Source organism: Schistocerca piceifrons, chromosome 8 (genome assembly GCF_021461385.2).
Source record: "Schistocerca piceifrons isolate TAMUIC-IGC-003096 chromosome 8, iqSchPice1.1, whole genome shotgun sequence".
Taxonomy (NCBI): domain Eukaryota; kingdom Metazoa; phylum Arthropoda; class Insecta; order Orthoptera; family Acrididae; genus Schistocerca; species Schistocerca piceifrons.
Window position 1 is genome coordinate 407,412,896 of NC_060145.1, and position 20,318 is coordinate 407,433,213.

Here is a 20,318-nt window from a genome sequence, read left to right on the forward strand (position 1 = left end):
ATTCCCTCAGCATCATCTGATTTAATTCGACTACATTCCATTATCCTTGTTTTGCTTTTGTTGATGCTCATCTTATATCTTCCTTTCAAGACACTGTCCATTCCGTTCAACTGCTCTTCCAGGTCCTTTGCTGTCTCTGACAGAATTACAGTGTTGTCGGCAAACCTCAGAGTTTTTATTTCTTTTCCATGGATTTTAATTCCTACTTCAAATTTTTATTTTGTTTCCTTTACTGCTTGTCCAATATACAGCTTGAGTAACATTGGGGATAGGCTACAACCCTGTCTTACTCCCTTCCCAACCACTGCTTCCCTTTCATGTCCCTCCGCTCTTATAACTGCAGTGGTATCTGTACAAATTGTAAATAGCATTTCGCTCTCTGTATTTGACCCCTGCCACCATCAGAATTTGAAAGAGAGTATTCCAGTCAACATTGTCAAAAGCTTTCTCTAAGTCTACAAATGCTAGAAATGTAGGTTTGCCTTTCCTTAATCTATCTTGTAAGTCATAGGGTCAGAACTGCCTCGTGTGTTTGAACATTTCTACGGAATCCAAACTGATCTTCCCCAAGATCAGCTTCTACCAGTTTCTCCATTCGTCTGTAAAGAATTTATGTTAGTAATTTGCAGCCATGACTTATTAAACTGATAGTGCACTAATTTTCATAACTATCAATGCCTGCTTCCTTTGGGATTGGAATTATTACATTCTTCTTGAAGTCTGAGAGTATTTCGCCTGTCTCATACATCTTGTTCATGGGATGGAAGAGTTTTGTCATGGCTGGCACTTAAATTACACTATACATCACAATAACATCGACATAGAAAGGATAAATTGCTGCTCACCAAATAGCAGAGGTGCTGAGCCACAGACAGGCATAATGAAAAAGACAGCTAAAATATTGAGCTTTCAGACAAGATCCTTCTTTTGAAATAGCAACAAAACACACACAAGCACAACACACACACTTGGCCACTGTCTTCAGGCCTGGAGACAATGGGCATGTGTGTATGAGTTATGCTCATGTGGATGTGTACATTTTCTATTTCAGAACAAGGCTGATGTCCAAAAGCTTAACATGTCAGCATTTTTTATTTTTATTTATTTATTTCCGAAGTATTACTTAATGAGGGATCTTGAAAATTGCTGTCAAAAGCATTGTATTGAAAAGTTTCTACTTTGATTGTATCCATTCTTTTTAAAAATACAGTAGAAGAAGAATGGGTAGTTTTGAGAGATGAAATAGTGAAGGCAGCATAGGATCAAGTAGGTAAAAAGACAAGGGCTAGGTGAAATGTTTGGGTAACAGAAGAAGTATTGGATTTAATTGATGAAAGGAGGAAATATAAAAATGCAGAAAATTTAGCAGGCAAAAAGGAATATAAATGTCTCAAAAATGAGATCGACAGGAAGTGCAAAATGGCTAAGCAGGGATGGCTGAGGACAAATGTAAGGATGTAGAGATGCATATCACTAGGGGTAAGATAGATACTGCCTACAGGAAAATTCAAGAGACCTTTGGAGATAAGAGAACCACTTGTATGAACATCAAGAGCTCAGATGGAAACCCAGTTCTAAGCAAAGAAGGGAAAGCAGCTAGGTGGAAGGGTATAGAGGGTCTATACAAGGGCGATGTACTTGAGGGCAATATTATGGAGATGGAAGAGGACGTAGATGAAGATGAAGATATGATACTGCGTGAAGAATTTGGTAGAGCTCCGAAAGACTGAAGTCAAAACAAGGCCCTAGGAGTAGACAACATTCCATTAGAACTACTGATAGCCCTGGGAGAGCCAGCCATGACAAAACTCTTCCATCCCATGAACAAGATGTATGAGACAGGCAAAATACTCTCAGACTTCAAGAAGAATGTAATAATTCCAATCCCAAAGGAAGCAGGCATTGATAGTTATGAAAATTAGTGAACTATCAGTTTAATAAGTCATGGCTACAAAATACTAACATAAATTCTTTACAGACGAATGGAGAAACTGGTAGAAGCTGATCTTGGGGAAGATCAGTTTGGATTCCGTAGAAATGTTCAAACACACGAGGTAGTTCTGACCCTATGACTTACAAGATAGATTAAGGAAAGGCAAACCTACATTTCTAGCATTTGTAGACTTAGAGAAAGCTTTTGACAATGTTGACTGGAAGCTATGCACGCAAAAGTTAGAGAAATTAATCTGCTGGTAACATTTTCTCTTTGTGCAGCTCATACTTCAAACTTAGTAGACTTACATGCTACAAGAAGTAATGAAGTAGCAGATGTATTCTTAAGCTGTCTGAACCAGCTGTACACTTTCTTCAGTGCAAGCCCACAGAGATGGACAGAGTTATTTAAACACACTAGTTTTCAATCTCTTCACCGTCTGTCTGGAACAAGATGGAGTGCAATAATTGAGGCAATGAAGACTACCAGAGGTAATAGAAGCTTTAAAATACACAGAACGTCAATGCCGTTTGTCTTGTACAGGATAAAAGAAATACACAGACTGATTGATTATTTTTACCTTGAACATCTGGAGGGACATTTAAGCCTGTATAAATGTTAAAAGTTTGATTCTGGAGTCAAATGATACTTCCCTTGATATTAAAATGAAAATTATTTATGAGGGTGTAAAGCTCTCTGGCCTTAATTCTTAAGCAGAACAATAATTTCAAAATGAGTAATTACCTCGTAAGCTTTCTTTTGCTGTTTTAAAATACTGCACACACAAGTTGAGTGTCCGTACAAAATAATACTGCCATATGATATTTTGCCTGCAAAAATTTAAAAATAGTATGATCCAATATATATTTGGGGTCACAATCCGAAAATTGTCTTGTAAACCACTGATGTTCTTTTCATGTTGATCCCAAGACACTTTTAGATCTAATCAATCACCTGAAAGCTACATAATTTGTTCACCTGATGGAAGCTCATCTTTTAGAGTAAAAACCATCTGCTGTATACCAATAGGATACCTGTTTGTACAAAACTGGTAGTTTTAGTAAAGTGACATGACACTATTAAAAATAAAATTTCACTAAGTTTCTAAATAAATTCCTTTGTGGCAGAGTTAGTGTATCTGTAATCTTCGTACATTAAATACAATACCTTAACTGTTCTTCCACTGTCACTACAGTATTATATCTTGTTTTATTGACATAATGTTGAAATACTACTATGATGTATATTTGTCACATTTTTGTACAAAAATTGCAATCTTGTACCTGATAGCATACAGATTCACAAATATAACTGTTTTAGTGCTGTACTGGAGATGTTGGTAGCTTCCTTTTGGCATGATTTGTCATGTTGTGCCCAATGTGATCTTCAACATAGCAAGTTGAAAGTCAGATCAAGCTCATGAAAGTTAGAACTATGTTCATTAACAGATTCTCAAGCTATTTACACTGAGCTCAAAACATTGTTTGCTGACCAAAGGAAACATTGTTTCTGGCCTGCTACTGCTGAATGCTGTATAGTTCTGTTTTTATTCATGTTCTGACTTGATGCCTAAACTGCCTTCAGAAATGAAATGGGTGAAACTGCAACACTGCCAAATACATATAGATGGCAAAGATGTCCTTTACGTATGTGTGTCAGTGGTGGTTAGGGTAACTAAATATTTTACTTGTGAGTGCCCAGCACTTTAAACGAGTTGTCAAAACCTACTGCCAGTTGCTATAAGTTTGTGACTGCACATCAGCAAAGCAACAAATAAGGTGATGATAGTCTTCCACAGAGGAAGATGTTTTAGAATTACAGACAAGACCTTTAGCAGTCTTCTCACAAAACCTGCCGCAAATATTTCAAAACCAGTCTGTGAGACAGGATCATAAAATGCTGCTCAGTCACCTACAAAAGGATGTGACAGAGACTTCACATATAAAATAACCCTAGTAAAATTTACAGAGTTACCCTTACAATTCTCCATCTTACCCTTACCATTCTCCACCAGTGAATGGAATGAATGCTTTATATGTGACAGGCTACACTGTAGACTCTGCTGTATACCCCATGTTGATTTAAGAGTACAGGCACATATTAAAAATCACCACGGATTTCAGTTATAAACTTCATAAAAACCTCATAACTTGTTTTTTCGTAGAGCCACGCCATCAATTATTGCTGTAATATCAGCACGACAGCAAAGTCACGATACATGTACTGAGGCCATTGCCATGATATGAAACTGTTTAAAGTGCCATCTACAAAAGGGTCAAGACTTATTACCCTTATGTGCTTCTGTGAAATGAACACTTTCTTCCACGGGGAAGAGCTCCCCCAGCAAATAATGCCATGTTAACTTTATGACAGTTTCTATCTCCCAAGTTAACTATTGCCTGTGAGACAGTAGTTGTAGAGTTTATATGACCAAGATCTGTAATATGTGACTTCCATTTCAGCAGTTATTTTCTCACAAGTAATTTCTGGTGAGTCAGGCCTTCTGCAGAACAAAATTGCAGTATTCGTTTCAATGAAAGTCCGTTTGCAGAGAACCAGTGAATAATTTTCAAGATTGTTTTTGTTTCAGAGTGTGTAATAGAGATTATAAATGGCCTGTAATATTGTCTGCAATGAACAAAATGCATAACTTCTGTGACTCATAAAGCCGAAATTGAGTGCTTCGTCAGTAAATTCACACCACCAACACCCTGACTTAACGCACTACTTTGTAACACATGCTCAGTGAGAGGAATCACCCACTGACATTATTTTATTTTATGTTATGCCCTCTTCCTGAAATTCTTGTACTACAACTGACATGTTGTGAATATAGATTTATTATTCTTATTTGCAAATAAGACTATCAGGACCACATAAATACTTAAGAGGTGGGCATTTGACTTTCTTTGTGTCCATGTTTTTTTCATTCTCTTCCTGCAGTGTTTATTTATCTCTTCAGACTGAAGTCTTCCTCTTTGGTTTTTCCTTTTGGACCTGAAGGCTACACGGTGTTGAACTTCTGGCTGGCTCTCACAGGGCTATCAGTAGTTCTAATGGAATGTTGTCTACTCCCAGGGCCTTGTTTTGACTTCAGTCTTTCGGAGCTCTACCAAATTCTTCACGCAGTATCATATCTCCCATTTCATCTTCATCTACGTCCTCTTCCATCTCCATAATATTGCCCTCAAGTACATCGCCCTTGTATAGGCCCTCTATATACCCTTCCACCTTGCTGCTTTCCCCTCTTTGCTTAGAACTGGGTTTCCATCTGAGCTCTTGATGTTCATACAAGTGGTTCTCTTATCTCCAAAGGTCTCTTGAATTTTCCTGTAGGCAGTATCTATCTTACCCCTAGTGATATGCATCTCTATATCCTTACATTTGTCCTCAGCCATCCCTGCTTAGCCATTTTGCACTTCCTGTTTAAATTTAACAGAAGTTTTTTAGCACTAATGTGGAGGTCCTTGAATGTTATGGTTTAGTGTTAGTTTCCATACTTTTGTATCATGGAGATAACTTGTCTAAATAATTTTGCAATTCATTTTGAGAGATTGCCTCCTACATAGTTTATATAGATTAAGTGTAGCAGAAGGCCTGTAACAGTTCTTGGCAAACCCTAGATATCATTTCAGTTTCACTAGATGACTTCCTGTCAGTTACTACAAACTGTGACCTTTCTGCCCAAAAACCATGAATCCAGTCACACAAATGAAACAGTGTTCCACAGGCATGTAATTTGGATAGACACTGCTTGTGTGGAACAGTGTCAAAAACCTTTTGTCAATTTACAACCCTCTTCAGATAATTACTCATTACTTTCCATGAATAAAGATCCAGTTGTCTTTTGCAAGTACAGTATTTTCTGAATCCATCTGGTTATGTATCAACAAATAGTTTGCTTCAGCATATTTCATAGTGCTGGAACACAGCATGTTCCAAAATCTGACTACAAATTGATGTCATAGATGTGGGTCTATAACTGGACAGATTAATTTTATTTACTTTTTGTGTACTAGTGCAACCCATTCAAATATTCCAATATTTAGGTACAAATCATTCATAAAATGAGCAGTTGTATACAACTGCTAAAAATATAGCTATTTCATGAGCATACTACAAAAGAAACAAGTGGTATACAACTGAGCAGAATAGTTGCCTTTATTAAGTGGCATAGCTTGCTTCACTACACCAAGGGTACCTAGTTCCAAATTAATCATGCTGGCAACTGTTCCTGATTTGAATTCTGGAATATTGACTACATCTTCTTTGGTGAAGGAATTTCAGAAAAAAGTCTTTAATAACTCCACTTCACTGGCACTGTTATCGTAAGATATTGGTTATGTCTTGTTGCTCAGATCTTTGGAATTTCTATCACATTCTGAGACAGGTTCATTGCAGAAACTATTAAAAGTGTCCCACACTGAAGTCCACGCTAGTATCAAGCATCTGTAAATCGTTGAAAATTTGGAGATTTTGCATTCTTTTAAACCTGGCAAGTTTATTTCATAACTTGTACCACAGTACCCTGACTTATTTTGTTGTATCATGGCAGATTTGATCTTCCTTCATTAATTTACTTGCTATAATGCTCTCCGTTGCTGTTTATACCAGATCTGAGTCCTGGACTGGCAGACGTTTAATTTGCCACTGATTTTCAGAACAGAATTCACTCTCCTGAAGAGCTAATGCATCATTCTACAAGCAAATGCTGTTTCATTTTTATACAAGTTCCCTTACATACACAATTTCCATTTTATAAAGTGTATTTAACGTAACTGGTAAATTAAATCATTATTAAAGCATTTCTAGTACACACAAAATCAATGTGGTGCCCACTCTCTCTCTGACACAGAATTTGTCTTCGCCTAACAACTGCTCCCAATGTCATAGGTTCCTTGCTGAAATTATTCAGCCATTCAATGGTAAAGTATAGTTACTAATCTATTCTCAGGAGTATTATGTTTATGACAGCAATTGGGATGCCTGCAGTGCCTAGACTGCCTTATGTTCACAGTCACTGGCAAACTGGGTCTTGCGTTGTGTTGCGCATATACCTGGTCATCAAAAATAGACTTACTCTACACAACTTCTAGAACTAGAGACACCAGGGATCTTTTTACAGAGTACGGCAGAAATTCATGCACCACTGCCATGCATGCACTGAGACTGGTTGTCAGCACTTTGAACACTTACTATGAGCTCTGCTGCTGTTATGCAGTGTATGTTCACAACACAATAAACATGCATTTCTGACCACCGATATCCTATCTCAATACAATCAGTTGTGGGGCATTCCAATTTGACCCTAAAGGCTTGAAACACCTTGTACAGCCTAAAGACTATAGTCTAAATGTGTCAACACATCATCACCAATATCTGAATAGCCATGGTTCGATACAACAGCTTAACATAATTTTATTATACAGTTTTGAGTATAATGTAAGTGACATGTTATTACAATTTGTATCAATAGTATGGTGGTTGTGAATTAACCTAACCTCTGTTGCTGTGGCAGTAAATGTCTGCACCTATGGAAAAACCTTCGCTAATTGACACAGATGATTAAACGAACTAATCTTATAAATTCCGTGAACATAATTTTGCATTAATAACTTTATTTCTTACACGTAAATACAGTTAACTTTAAGAATAATTTTCATTTTCCTTCATAAAAAATTCTGTAACTCAAAGTATTTAAGGCTTAAAGCTACCTTTGAATTACATAATGCAATTATCAAGAGTATTCTCATTTACAAATAATTATATCAAAAATTGTTCCGATTTAATTTGCTCGAAAAAAGCTTTAAACCTGAACAGCTTGATTGTCATAATGGACAAATGTGCAGATTGCCACAGAATTATCAGGAATGGCAATCAGTTTGAGAACTTTCCATGTAACTTTCATGTGGGTTGTTGTAATACGATCTACATGAGGAATGATATTGGCCATTTATGGAGTTGCAATGATTCTCACTGCTGCTATGCAACAATTTATCTAGCTGACTTGGCAGTAACAAAAGAAGACATAACAGCTTCGCAAGCTGCAGTCTGCAGCAGTTATGCTAGGGCTACACCAGAAGACTGGATTACAGTAAAGCCTTACAAATTAGTGAAAAGACCCAAGGGATGTTGCAAGTCTGATTGTTTCAGTCTAGTTGTGTCCAATAGCTTCATGCTTTGGAAACTGAGGACAAAAGCATTCCAAGAAGTTCAGAAACAATATGAAAATAGAATGAATTATGTGCAAGAAGTGTAGGGATAAAAGTTTTAAGAAGACAAAGGAAGTATTGCTGTAAGCATGGGAGGGCAATATTAAATAGTGCAGAATTCTTTGAGAAGTGATTACAGAGAGCAAGTACAGATATCATGTAACTAGTATTTTTTAGCCAAGTGCAGGGCTCATAGACGTTACCTGTGATTTAGACTTTTTGGGGAAGGATCCTGGAAAAGAAGATTGTGTAATACTCGTAGGGTGATGCAAGCAACAGCTTGGACCATTGCCATAATAAAATTGAGGATGATAGGAAAATTGTTAAGATTGCTCATCATGAAGACCATGTAACTCTTTGAGCGATATAGTAAGTGCTGCATGAAATGTTCTCAAGAAGGTGTTAATGCAGAACTCACAAAATTGCTCAGGGGAGAAGGATGTCCACACTTGGATGGGATTGATGGACTGTCCCTCATTCAGTGCTATCATACACAAAATAGATCACATGTGAAGACTTAAAATAAGAAGTTACTTGTACATCTAAATGCCAGGAGCATCCAGTCTGACCACAGCGACATCCATCCAATTCCAGTGATTTCCAGCATGCCTCCTGAGGTAAATTCATGCATTAGACAGAGTTGCACAATAAATGAAGTTAAGGTAGTCACACATAAATGTACGCCTGACAAGCACACATGTAAAAGTGTGCTTGTATGAGCGGAATTGTTTATCAGAAATTGTTGAGCTCAGGTAACAATATGCAGGATTTGACAGCCAATTTGTTTGCTTGTGAAAATAAATAAATAAAAACATGATATGTGGAGTAAAGAGAGGTTAAAAACAAGTATGCAACTGTGATGCTTGCGCAAATTCATCTTATACATGGGCAAGCAAGCTTACATGTGTGCTCCTGTCAAGCATGCTGTTAGAAGTGTGTGCCTTAACAATTTAAATAGCTACTAGTAAAACAGAATACTGCAGCATGGTCAAAGACATCAATATTAAAGAAAATGTATTTCGGGCCCTTCATTAAACAATAGAAGCCCCGTAAATAAAAAGGCTGAACTTCATATTTCGCACATAAGGATGAAAGGATAGATGCAAATTGTGTGCAGGCCCTTCACGTTAATGAATACTATGTTGAACCGCTTTGTGAATGCTGTGCCACAATAGTGGATCAGGAAAACAGGAAACACACACACACACACACACACACACTTTAATGTTGATGGTTTACAGGTCTCCAGCAGGAACAGTCTTAAGCATCATCAAATAGATATTTTTTAATAAGGTTATACAGATTTAAATGGAGGATCACTGATTTCGGAGTCTGCAGTGTTGTTTTTCTACCTGACAGTACTGACCATGAGCACATAGAACTGTTGATGCCCACTTCTTGATAGTTTTCCATTGTAAAATTCTCTATGGGGACTGAAGGGCGAAGTGGAACACCTACTGATCACTTGTTTTTATATACAAAAATCTGCAGTGGTTTATCTGACAAAAATGGTCAACTGTTTACAATAAAATATACTGACCACCTAGGTACGGATCATAGAACTGAAAGTATCATGGAATCATTTCTCAAACTCATTCCTACAGCATTTTGGGTGTCCTTTACCTCTAAAAGAAGTAAGCGCAAAATCAAACACAGAAGGATAGGGATGAGTGACTCCTGGAATCTAAGTATCTTGTGCTAGGACATGAGTAGTCTACATAATCCCAAGGAAAGGCTGTAATCAATGGTAGAAGCTCTACTACCACCAGAATAACAAAATCCTCCGTCAATCATAAAAGCAGCAAAACGCAAGTACTTTGCTGGAAAAAAAGTCTAAGGATAACACTAAAACTATTAGTAATATTAATAAACAGAAACCAAAGTTGCAATCTAAGAGCCTCCCCCCACTCCCCAGTAAAAATAACTTTGGCTGAAATGTTAACAGATGAAACTCACAGGCCATCAGATTAAATGATTACCTACTCACAGTGTGAGGAAATGTTGCAGCCACAAAAAATAACCTAACAGAGATAGCCTACATTAAATTCATTTGAGCAGACACTGCATGCACCAGCAACAAAATTCATGTGACCATATGCTGCCTATGCCAGTTCTTTAGCATAATTTTAAAATGTAGGGCTGACTTGATATAGTTTTACCCTTAAACTATCTTTGCAATTGACCGTCTCTGTAGCTGAGAGGTCAGCGTCATCATCTGCCCTGTGGGTGACCCAGGTTCAATTCCCGGTACTGCCAGGGATTTTTCCTTGGCGAGAGGACTGTTATGGAGTGCTCTCAGCCTTCTGATGCCAACTGAGGAGCTACTCGACTGATCATAAGCAGTTCCACAGCCAAGAAACCCAAAAATGACCAGGAGAGTGGTGTGCTGATCACGTGCCCCTCCATACCACATCCGATGATGAGGCATTCAGTTGGGGAGGTTTACCTTACTTATACCTATAATCAAGCAGTGACACATGGCATATTTTCTGGCGGACTTAAATACACTGTAGCAACACTTATCTGGAATACTGGAGATATAAAAACCGTCCCTAATAATAGAGCTAACTATCCTTCCTGTCTCTTCAGAAGTGTTGAGAAATTGCTTATGATTAAATACTGGCTCACTGAACAGAGCAGAGCATAATTAACTGCATCTCTGTTTGCCTTTTATACAGAATTCTGCACACAGAAAGCAATATAATACATCACAAATGATGCCTTGGCAGAGCTAAACAAGAAAAAAATATCTTGCTGATATACTTTGAGGCCTCTCCAAAGCCTTTCATCAGGTGAATCACAACATTCTACTTGGAAAACTAATATGTTACAGCACTGATGGATCCTTCTTGCACCAATAGTATTTTCTTCAAAACAGAAAGCACTTAGTCTCGCTGAAAACTGTATCTCAGGCTTAAAATTTATCTTAGAATGGGGAACAAAGAGATGGAATGCCACAAGGATTGGTACTTAGCCCTCTCTTACTCTTTACCTACATAAGTAGCCTTCTTGTTCTTTATCTACATAAATAATCTTCTCATGACTTTAAAGTGCAGTTTGCAAACTGTTAATGTTGGTGATTATGAAGCACGAGCCCAAACTCAATCTTAGCAGACACAGACCAGGTTTTAGCTGAAGACACTTAAAAAGCTTACAGTTTAAGCCTTAATCTCATGAAGTTTAATAATATGCACTTTAAAAAAAGCAATAATTGCAATAGCACCATAAGTAAACATTAATAGTCATACACTAAATGACACACACTGTGTAAAATTCTAAGGAGTCTAACTGGAATCACCACAAGGATAAATTAATCAAGATGATCAGTATAGTGTCCCAAGAAATAATTTTCGTCATGTTGACGTAAAGACAAGACTGTTGGCTTATTTTGCACATTTTCTAATGCAATTACTCGTATCTTCTGCAGCAGTTCACCTAAAGTACAAAAAATACCTGTTTATCAGAAGCAATAAGTAAGAATATCGTGTGAAGCAGATAACCATGTATCTTGCAAAAGTCTTTTTAAGCATGTTAGTGTTCTCACTCTCACTGCACAGTACATTTGCTCTTTAATGGATTTTGTAGACAACAATAATTTTCATGTAGACTTTGACTTCTTGTCTAGGGTGTTCAAAATGGAGTATGTACTCTGCCAGGGAGATATTCAGCAAGCTCTCACATAAAGAACCACAATCAGTTCAACAGAAACTTAAAAATATATCTCAAAAGCCACTCTTTCTACAAATAAGCTGAATATCTTGATTCAGGGATTGAAAGGTTGCTCGCCTGTCACACGAGCTTGTACGGTCAATTGATAAATCCCCACATCCAGCATTTGGCATGTTTCTTAACAACAAATAATTGTAACTTTTCTAGAAATTAAATACACTTTCAAACATTGACTAAGCAACTCTCTAAAGCCCATTAGGTCACAAGCATAACATTTATTCCATCGATAACGAGCCTACAGGAATTTAGAGACCCTAGCACTTATGACTTTGCTATTTTTATAAAAGCAGCATTGGCAAAATTTGCGATGACCGATGTTTTCATGCTTGGTTTTAGTGTCCGAACACTGATGTTTTATATGCAGTGTATTTCAGACTTACGTGCTGTGCTTATTTTCATTAATTCAGTGAACACTGGGGCTGATGGCAGAATGATAATAACTTTTTGTGAAAATTATCCTTCTTTGCTTATGTAAATACCACAGGTATCTATTATATCATTGTTATTCTGAGGTACGTTATAAAATTTAAAAAAATAATTTATTACCACAAATTTCACTGTTATTTAAAGTGTTCTTTGTTACTTTAAACATATTTTAGTATGTATTTTAATTATTTATTTCCAGGATAATGTATGGTTATGCACATAAATGTACTGCTCAGATGTGATCACAGAAATGTAAAAGCGGTGAAAAATTTATGAAAGAGCTAGAGAAAATTAAAAACCCAATACTTGATTACTTTTTGCCAAAACATAGTTCTGTGATGAATGTAAGTAACCCTTCAACATCAGCAGAAACTGAAACTTGTTCTGAGCAAACACCTAAACTAGCAGCATCTGATGTAGGCATTTTGCCATCTGACAAAGGAGAGATAAAAGAGAAAAGAAGTCTTGAGTTTGTATCCACAGACTTGTGACTGGAATCCAAGTGATCCTGGACAATGGCCATATCCATTTAATAACAGTAACAGAGACAGAATTTTTAGAAAGGGCATTTCAAACACTGATCATTGAACAGTTCATCAGATTGTAGACAAACAAAGTAGAGTATTTACCAAGTATCACTTGAATTCCAAATGCTGTAACAACAAATTTCAAGTAAAAAGGGATTGATTAGTGTGGAGTGACAGAAAGGAAAAAATCTTCTATAATCCATGGCTAGTATTTCAGAATGAATCCAAAAAGCTTGTTACATCAAGGTTAGCTACACTGGATCAAGGATTCGACTACACAATAACAGCTTTGAAAGAGCTATACTCCACTCTTTCTGATTATGAGAAGTTTGTTGCATAAAAATAACTGCTTAGCATTGAGATGTCATGGACAAAGCCAACTATGCAGCAGTGTGCTTTCCATGTTCCATAAACTATTCCTAAAACAAAGCAACTTGTTATCCACACAAAATTTGCCTTTTAGAAGAAGTAGTCACCAGTTAGGAGAGCCAGATAATCGTAACTTCTTGGAGTTAGGTGACTTACTGGCTAAATATGATATATTTTTAAGAAAATATACTATTTATGTTAAAAGCTGTCAAGAGTAACATGAAAAGATAGAGCACTGTTTATCTTGGAGAGCACAGAATGAGATTTTATCTTTGTATGGAGATATACAATAAATAAAATCTTAGAACAAAGGGAAGAAGTTGAGACCGAACAGAATATTCTGTTTTTAGGGTATATTTTTTTTTAATGATGAGATAAATGAGAGGTTTCTGGAATATTTTGATTAGCAGAAAAGACAGATGATGCGGTTAGTAATGTTATCACAGAAGTTTTTAACAAGCATGAATTTGATTTACAGCACTGTCACAGTCAGTGCTTTGATAATGGATCAAATATGATTACACACATAAAAGCTATGCACGCAAAAGTTAGAGAAATTAATCCGCTGGTAACATTTTCTCTTTGTGCAGCTCATACTTCAAACTTAGTAGAATTACATGCTACAAGAAGTAATGAAGTAGTAGATGTATTCTTAAGCTGTCTGAACCAGCTGTACACTTTCTTCAGTGCAAGCCCACAGAGATGGACAGAGTTATTTAAACACACTAGTTTTCAATCTCTTCACAGTCTGTCTGAAACAAGATGGAGTGCAATAATTGAGGCAATGAAGACTACCAGAGGTAATAGAAGCTTTAAAATACACAGAACGTCAATGCCGTTTGTCTTGTACAGGATAAAAGAAATACACAGACTGATTGATTATTTAAGTTTGAAACACTGATTACCTTGAACATCTGGAGGGACATCTAAGCCTGTATAAATGTTAAAAGTTTGATTCTGGAGTCAAATGATACTTCCCTTGATATTAAAATGAAAATTATTTATGAGGGTGTAAAGCTCTCTGGCCTTAATTCTTAAGCAGTACAATAATTTCAAAATGAGTAATTACCTCGATAGCTTTCTTTTGCTGTTTTAAAATACTGCACACACAAGTTGAGTGTCCTTACAAAATAATACTACCATATGATATTTTGCTTGCAAAAATTTAAAAATAGTATGATCCAATATATATTTGGGGTCACAATCCGAAAATTGTCTTGTAAACCACTGATGTTCTTTTCATGTTGATCCCAAGACACTTTTAGATCTAATCAATCACCTGAAAGCTACATAATTTGTTCACCTGATGGAAGCTCATCTTTTAGAGTAAAAACCATCTGCTGTATACCAATAGGATACCTGTTTGTACAAAACTGGTAGTTTTAGTAAAGTGACATGACACTATTAAAAATAAAATTTCATTAAGTTTCTAAATAAATTCCTTTGTGGCAGAGTTAGTGTATCTGTAATCTTCGTACATTAAATACAATACCTTAACTGTTCTTCCACTGTCACTACAGTATTATATCTTGTTTTATTGACATAATGTTGAAATACTACTATGATGTATATTTGTCACATGTTTGTACAAAAATTGCAATCTTGTACCTGATAGCATACAGATTCACAAATATAACTGTTAGTGCTGTACTGGAGATGTTGGTAGCTTCCTTTTGGCATGATTTGTCATGTTGTGTCCAATGTGTTCTTCAACATAGCAAGTTGAAAGTCAGATCAAGCTCATGAAAGTTAGAACTATGTTCATTAACAGATTCTCAAGCTATTTACACTGAGCTCAAAACATTGTTTGCTGACCAAAGGAAACATTGTTTCTGGCCTGCTACTGCTGAATGCTGTATAGTTCTGTTTTTATTCATGTTCTGACTTGATGCCTAAACTGCCTTCAGAAATGAAATGGGTGAAACTGCAACACTGCCAAATACATATAGATGGCAAAGATGTCCTTTACGTATGTGTGTCAGTGGTGGTTAAGGTAACTAAATATTTTACTTGTGAGTGCCCAGCACTTTAAACGAGTTGTCAAAACCTACTGCCAGTTGCTATAAGTTTATGACTGCACATCAGCAAAGCAACAAATAAGGTGATGATAGTCTTCCACAGAGGAAGATGTTTTAGAATTACAGACAAGACCTTTAGCAGTCTTCTCACAAAACCTGCCGCAAATATTTCAAAACCAGTCTGTGAGACAGGATCATAAAATGCTGCTCAGTCACCTACAAAAGGATGTGACAGAGACTTCACATATAAAATAACCCTAGTAAAATTTACAGAGTTACCCTTACAATTCTCCATCTTACCCTTACCATTCTCCACCAGTGAATGGAATGAATGCTTTATATGTGACAGGCTACACTGTAGACTCTGCTGTATACCCCATGTTGATTTAAGAGTACAGGCACATATTAAAAATCACCACATATAAGGGGGATACATGTACTGAGGCCATTGCCATGATATGAAACTGTTTAAAGTGCCATCTACAAAAGGGTCAAGACTTATTACCCTTATGCGCTTCTGTGAAATGAACACTTTCTTCCACGGGGAAGAGCTGCCCCAGCAATTAATGCCATGTTAACTTTTTGACAGTTTCTATCTGCCAAGTTAACTATTGCCTGTGAGACAGAAGTTGCAGAGTTTATATGACCAAGATGTGTAATATGTGACTTCCATTTCAGCAGTTATTTTCTCACAAGTAATTTCTGGTGAGTCAGGCCTTCTGCAGAACAAAACTGCAGTATTTGTTTCAATGAAAGTCCATTTGCAGAGAACCAGTGAATAATTTTCAAGATTGTTTTTGTTTCAGTGTGTGTAATAGAGATTATAAATGGCCTGTAATATTGTCTGCAATGAACAAAATGCATCACTTCTGTGACTCATAAAGCCGAAATTGAGTGCTTCGTCAGTAAATTCACACCACCAACACCCTGACTTAACGCACTACTTTGTAACACATGCTCAGTGAGAGGAATCACCCACTGACATTATTTTATTTTATGTTATGCCCTCTTCCTGAAATTCTTGTACTACAACTGACATGTTGTGAATATAGATTTATTATTCTTATTTGCAAATAAGAGTATCAGGACCAAATAAATACTTAAGAGGTGGGCATTTGACTTTCTTTGTGTCCATGTTTTTTTCATTCTCTTCCTGCAGTGTTTATTTATCTCTTCAGACTGAAGTCTTCCTCTTTGGTTTTTCCTTTTGGACCTGAAGGCTACACGGTGTTGAACTTCTGGAGTAATTCCTACGTATTTCAGATTAGTTTTTGTTTTGCCAACCTATTTCATCATGTCCATTTTGATTTACTCTTGCTGATAGGGGAGGGGAAACTTACGAGTCGGTATTGTTCGTCTACAAGTTTTAGGCTTAGAATTTTTCTTCCCTTTCTCTATGTTTTCAACATTTCTTGTAGATATTTTGGATTTTAAGTCAGTATTCAGTTTCCATCCTTTGGCATCTAATATTGTTTGCTTTTGTATCAATGTAGTTTTCCTGAATGGTTTCACTTGCATATTTAAATTGTGGAACTAGCTAGTTGATTTCGGGCTGATGCAATGTCATGAGTTACTATTGCTAAACCATCTGTGAATGCTACACAGTGTACACGTAACTTGCTTCTACCTAAAGTGATTGTTTGGTCAGTTTTATGGGCTGATTTCAGTTTGCACCGTATTTGTGTCACTTTCTCAAGGCCATAAGTGAAAAGTAATGGAGACAGTTCATCTTGTCTAACTACTATTTTGATTTCGAAAGGATCTGGGAGTTTCTCCGTGCATTTGACACTGGTTTCGTCTGGTCAGTGTCCGTTTTATGACTGCAAGTGTTTTCACATCTAGATCTTGTTCTTTCAATATTTGGGAGCATGATTTGCTGGGAACTGAGTCATAGGCTTAATTTTGAAAACAATAAATGTGCCAACTACATTTTTTCTACAAATTCTCTAATGTCTTAGGATTAGCTTTAGGTTTACAGTTTGCTTTGGACATTAATAGCCCGATGAGAGTCCTGTCTGACATTCTTCAACTTTTGGTTCAAGTTGCTTCTCTGCTCTTTCGAGAAGAGTTTTATACGCAACTGCTGTTAGTGAAATTCCTCTGTAGTTACTTAGATCTATTCTGACTCCCTTCTCGTGTAGCAGTTGCATTAACCCAGTTTAGGATTTGTTCTGTACTAGTTAAATGTTTGCATAATTTTTGTTTTATGAATATTGCACACACCAAAATATTCAAAAGCATGTCTGCATAATTTTTCTTATGGTTTATGAATATTACACACACCAAAATATTCAAAAGCAATTACTATATTATGTAAAACAGGTTTTCTGAATTTAGTCCAGGACTTTTGTTATCCACACACAAACCTGTACTAAATGTAAAGTCAGTGCTGGTAATAATGGATTTGGCTCGCATGTCTTCATATCTGCATTTATTAACTATGGTACAAACAACAGCAATAAAAAACTTAAAAGATTTCAGGTTATGCTGCAGATTGGTCTGCCACACAAAAAAACACCTCTTCTTCACACGAAAGGGTGTAAGTAGAGAGAGAGAGAGAGAGAGAGAGAGAGAGAGAGAGAGAGAGAGAGAGAGAGTGTGTGTGTGTACATGATTCTCCCACAGGAAACAGATCTAAGATAAAATGGTACGACCCCATTTTTAATACTTTAGCTAGGAAGGTTTGTTTTGAATTTGGAGTAAATATGCACAAATATAAATACTCTCCAAACACATTAAAGAAAAATGAAACACTATTTCATATTCACATATAACTGCAACAAGATATGGAGACTGCAGATGCGGAGCTATCGCAATTAAGGCCTCACGTGTTTCTTGTTTATTATTGCTCAAGGTAAATTTTAGTTGTATTCTCATAATTTCACTTTTAGCACACAGTAAATGATTAATTGATGACAAAGATATGGATTTCGTAATGTCTGTAGTAGGCTACATATTTATATTTTTGCTATGGCCAGAGCTCTTTCCACATTTTTCTCCTCCCATTACAGAATACAATGACACAGTACAAATATTTAACAAACGTGAAACATAATTCACAAGTAATGTACTACATAAGTATTGTATATACAACAAAATTATAAATTAGGCTACTTGTACAAATAAGATTATGGGTTAATAATGAAAGGGGACAACTACAACACTCTTTAACATTATGAGATATGATCATAATGTAATGTTTTTACAAAGAGAGTGCATGGCGTTTAACATCCTGTCATTCTAGTCAAATCAAAATGCTACACATTAAGGGGGATGTTGGCTCAAATTCTCCACACAAAAAGAAGGGAGGACATTGTGAAGTGCATGAGGCACAGCAGCATATTTATAGGCCAGGTGTCATTTTTCAGAATGGACTGAAGTGAGGGCAAGCAGCATGAGCATGGTTGCAAAGTCACCAATGAATGTTCATGGCATCTGCAGTGATGATGTTGAGAGACATGAAGAAACTGCACAAAATTATAAGCCATATTCACAATACAGTTATTAACACACTGACCTTATATTTGGGAAGATGGGATTTGTCTGTCTGGCCATCCTGATCTAGGTTTTCTGTGGGTTTCCTAAATCCTATCGGGCAAATGCCAGGATGGCTACTTCAGCAAGGCCACAGCCAACCATGTGCCCTATCCTCATAAAAACATACTGACATATTCTGTGTATATGCTTTTGTGAGATGTTTATTATCATTGTATTATATTGACAAAAAGGTTAAAATATCATTGCAAGATGATTCCTGAAAAAACACATAAATAAATGTTGCTGTAGTTTCTCCGTTATTCTATTAACTACATAATCTCGGTATCAGATGAAAGGAAATGCAGTGTGTGTAGGAGCATTGGGAGCTTACAGGCACTCAACGCCAAGGTTATCAGCCCCATTACAAATATTACAGGAAGCAAATGCATATAAAGTATCTAAAACTGTTGTCACAGAAATACAATGCCATGGGAAATTTTAATACTACAACATACTCAACATATGACCGTCACCGGGGACCAACATATTTTCATTTTACTTAAACAAGTCTCTATCCATTTATTCTGAAGCTACTTCATATTGATTTGTATATACATGTCCTTTCAATAGAACATATGGTATCACTTCGTTCGACCAGTTCAAAGTTTCCTATGGACTCCTTCACCTCGTTATTCTTGCTTCAAGCATTTCAGTAGTTTGGTACCATTTGGATTACCTTTTCTTCGTTTTTTAAAACGTAATTTAAGCTAAATGTTCTATAAAAATCAGGCTAATCCACACAATCTGGACATGAAATTAAAGAAGCAGTCAACTCATAAGTTTATCTGGACCAGAAATGATCTACCGTTTATGCAGGAAAGTTGTGCGTGACATAAGACCAATGATTTTGTCTATCCACATTCTCAAACTATTGCCAGAAAAGCAGGTTTCTTAACATGTAGGAACAAAGTCCTTGCACTAACCATTGGTTGTAGACAGGACCTTCCTAATCTAAAATTTACTGCGCCGATAGCAAGTCACACAGTAGATATTCATATCAATTTATATAACAATTAGTTTCTGCGGCAATATAGTTCTGAAGGAGTTGTTGATACTATTCTTTCGAACATGAATGCTATGAGTACTAATATTAATTAACATTATAACACAATTCACGGATGGCTCTATGTGAATGTTAGTACTTCACACTAAATATTACAATGCAACAATAACCATAGCAGCACGTGTTTCTGCACCTTCTAACAAAGAAACCTCTTTACTCACACTTACACCAGTAACGTACATTATCATGTAAGGGTGTAAAGTGCGACGAATGCCTGCCATTTTCTAAAGGTTTAAATCATTCACTGATACACCAGGAGAATGAACGAATTATATGCCTACCTTCCACGCAACACCAAGTTTGCTGGACGTTTCGACCTTTATGATCAGCAACTGCCACTGTAAGTAAATTCCCCAACACGTACCTCACAATGCCTTTCGTCATTCGGGACTTCCCCTTCAAGATTTGAGCTGCACATTTCGGCTTAGCAGTAATCTGTTAGTACTACCTTAAGTTTCCCTCCCCGTGTTAAAACGCTCATATATATGTAAATAATAAGTATTC

General features: G+C 36.5%; 1 protein-coding gene across 4 annotated transcripts in view; it reads right to left on the bottom strand.

Annotated features, from left to right (window-relative positions):
• Nucleotides 1-20,318, bottom strand: part of LOC124712559 (putative uncharacterized protein DDB_G0282133) — a 173,341-nt gene that overhangs the window by 152,239 nt on the left and 784 nt on the right. The window contains exon 1 of one of the 4 annotated variants that reach the window (XM_047242871.1): nt 20,096-20,312. The exons of 1 other annotated variant lie outside the window; for it this stretch is intronic. The gene's annotated coding sequence lies outside the window, so the exon portion shown is untranslated. Of the gene's footprint in view, nt 1-20,095; nt 20,317-20,318 lie in introns of those variants that run through there. 2 more of the 4 variants (XM_047242869.1, XM_047242872.1) reach the window with 2 other exon arrangements.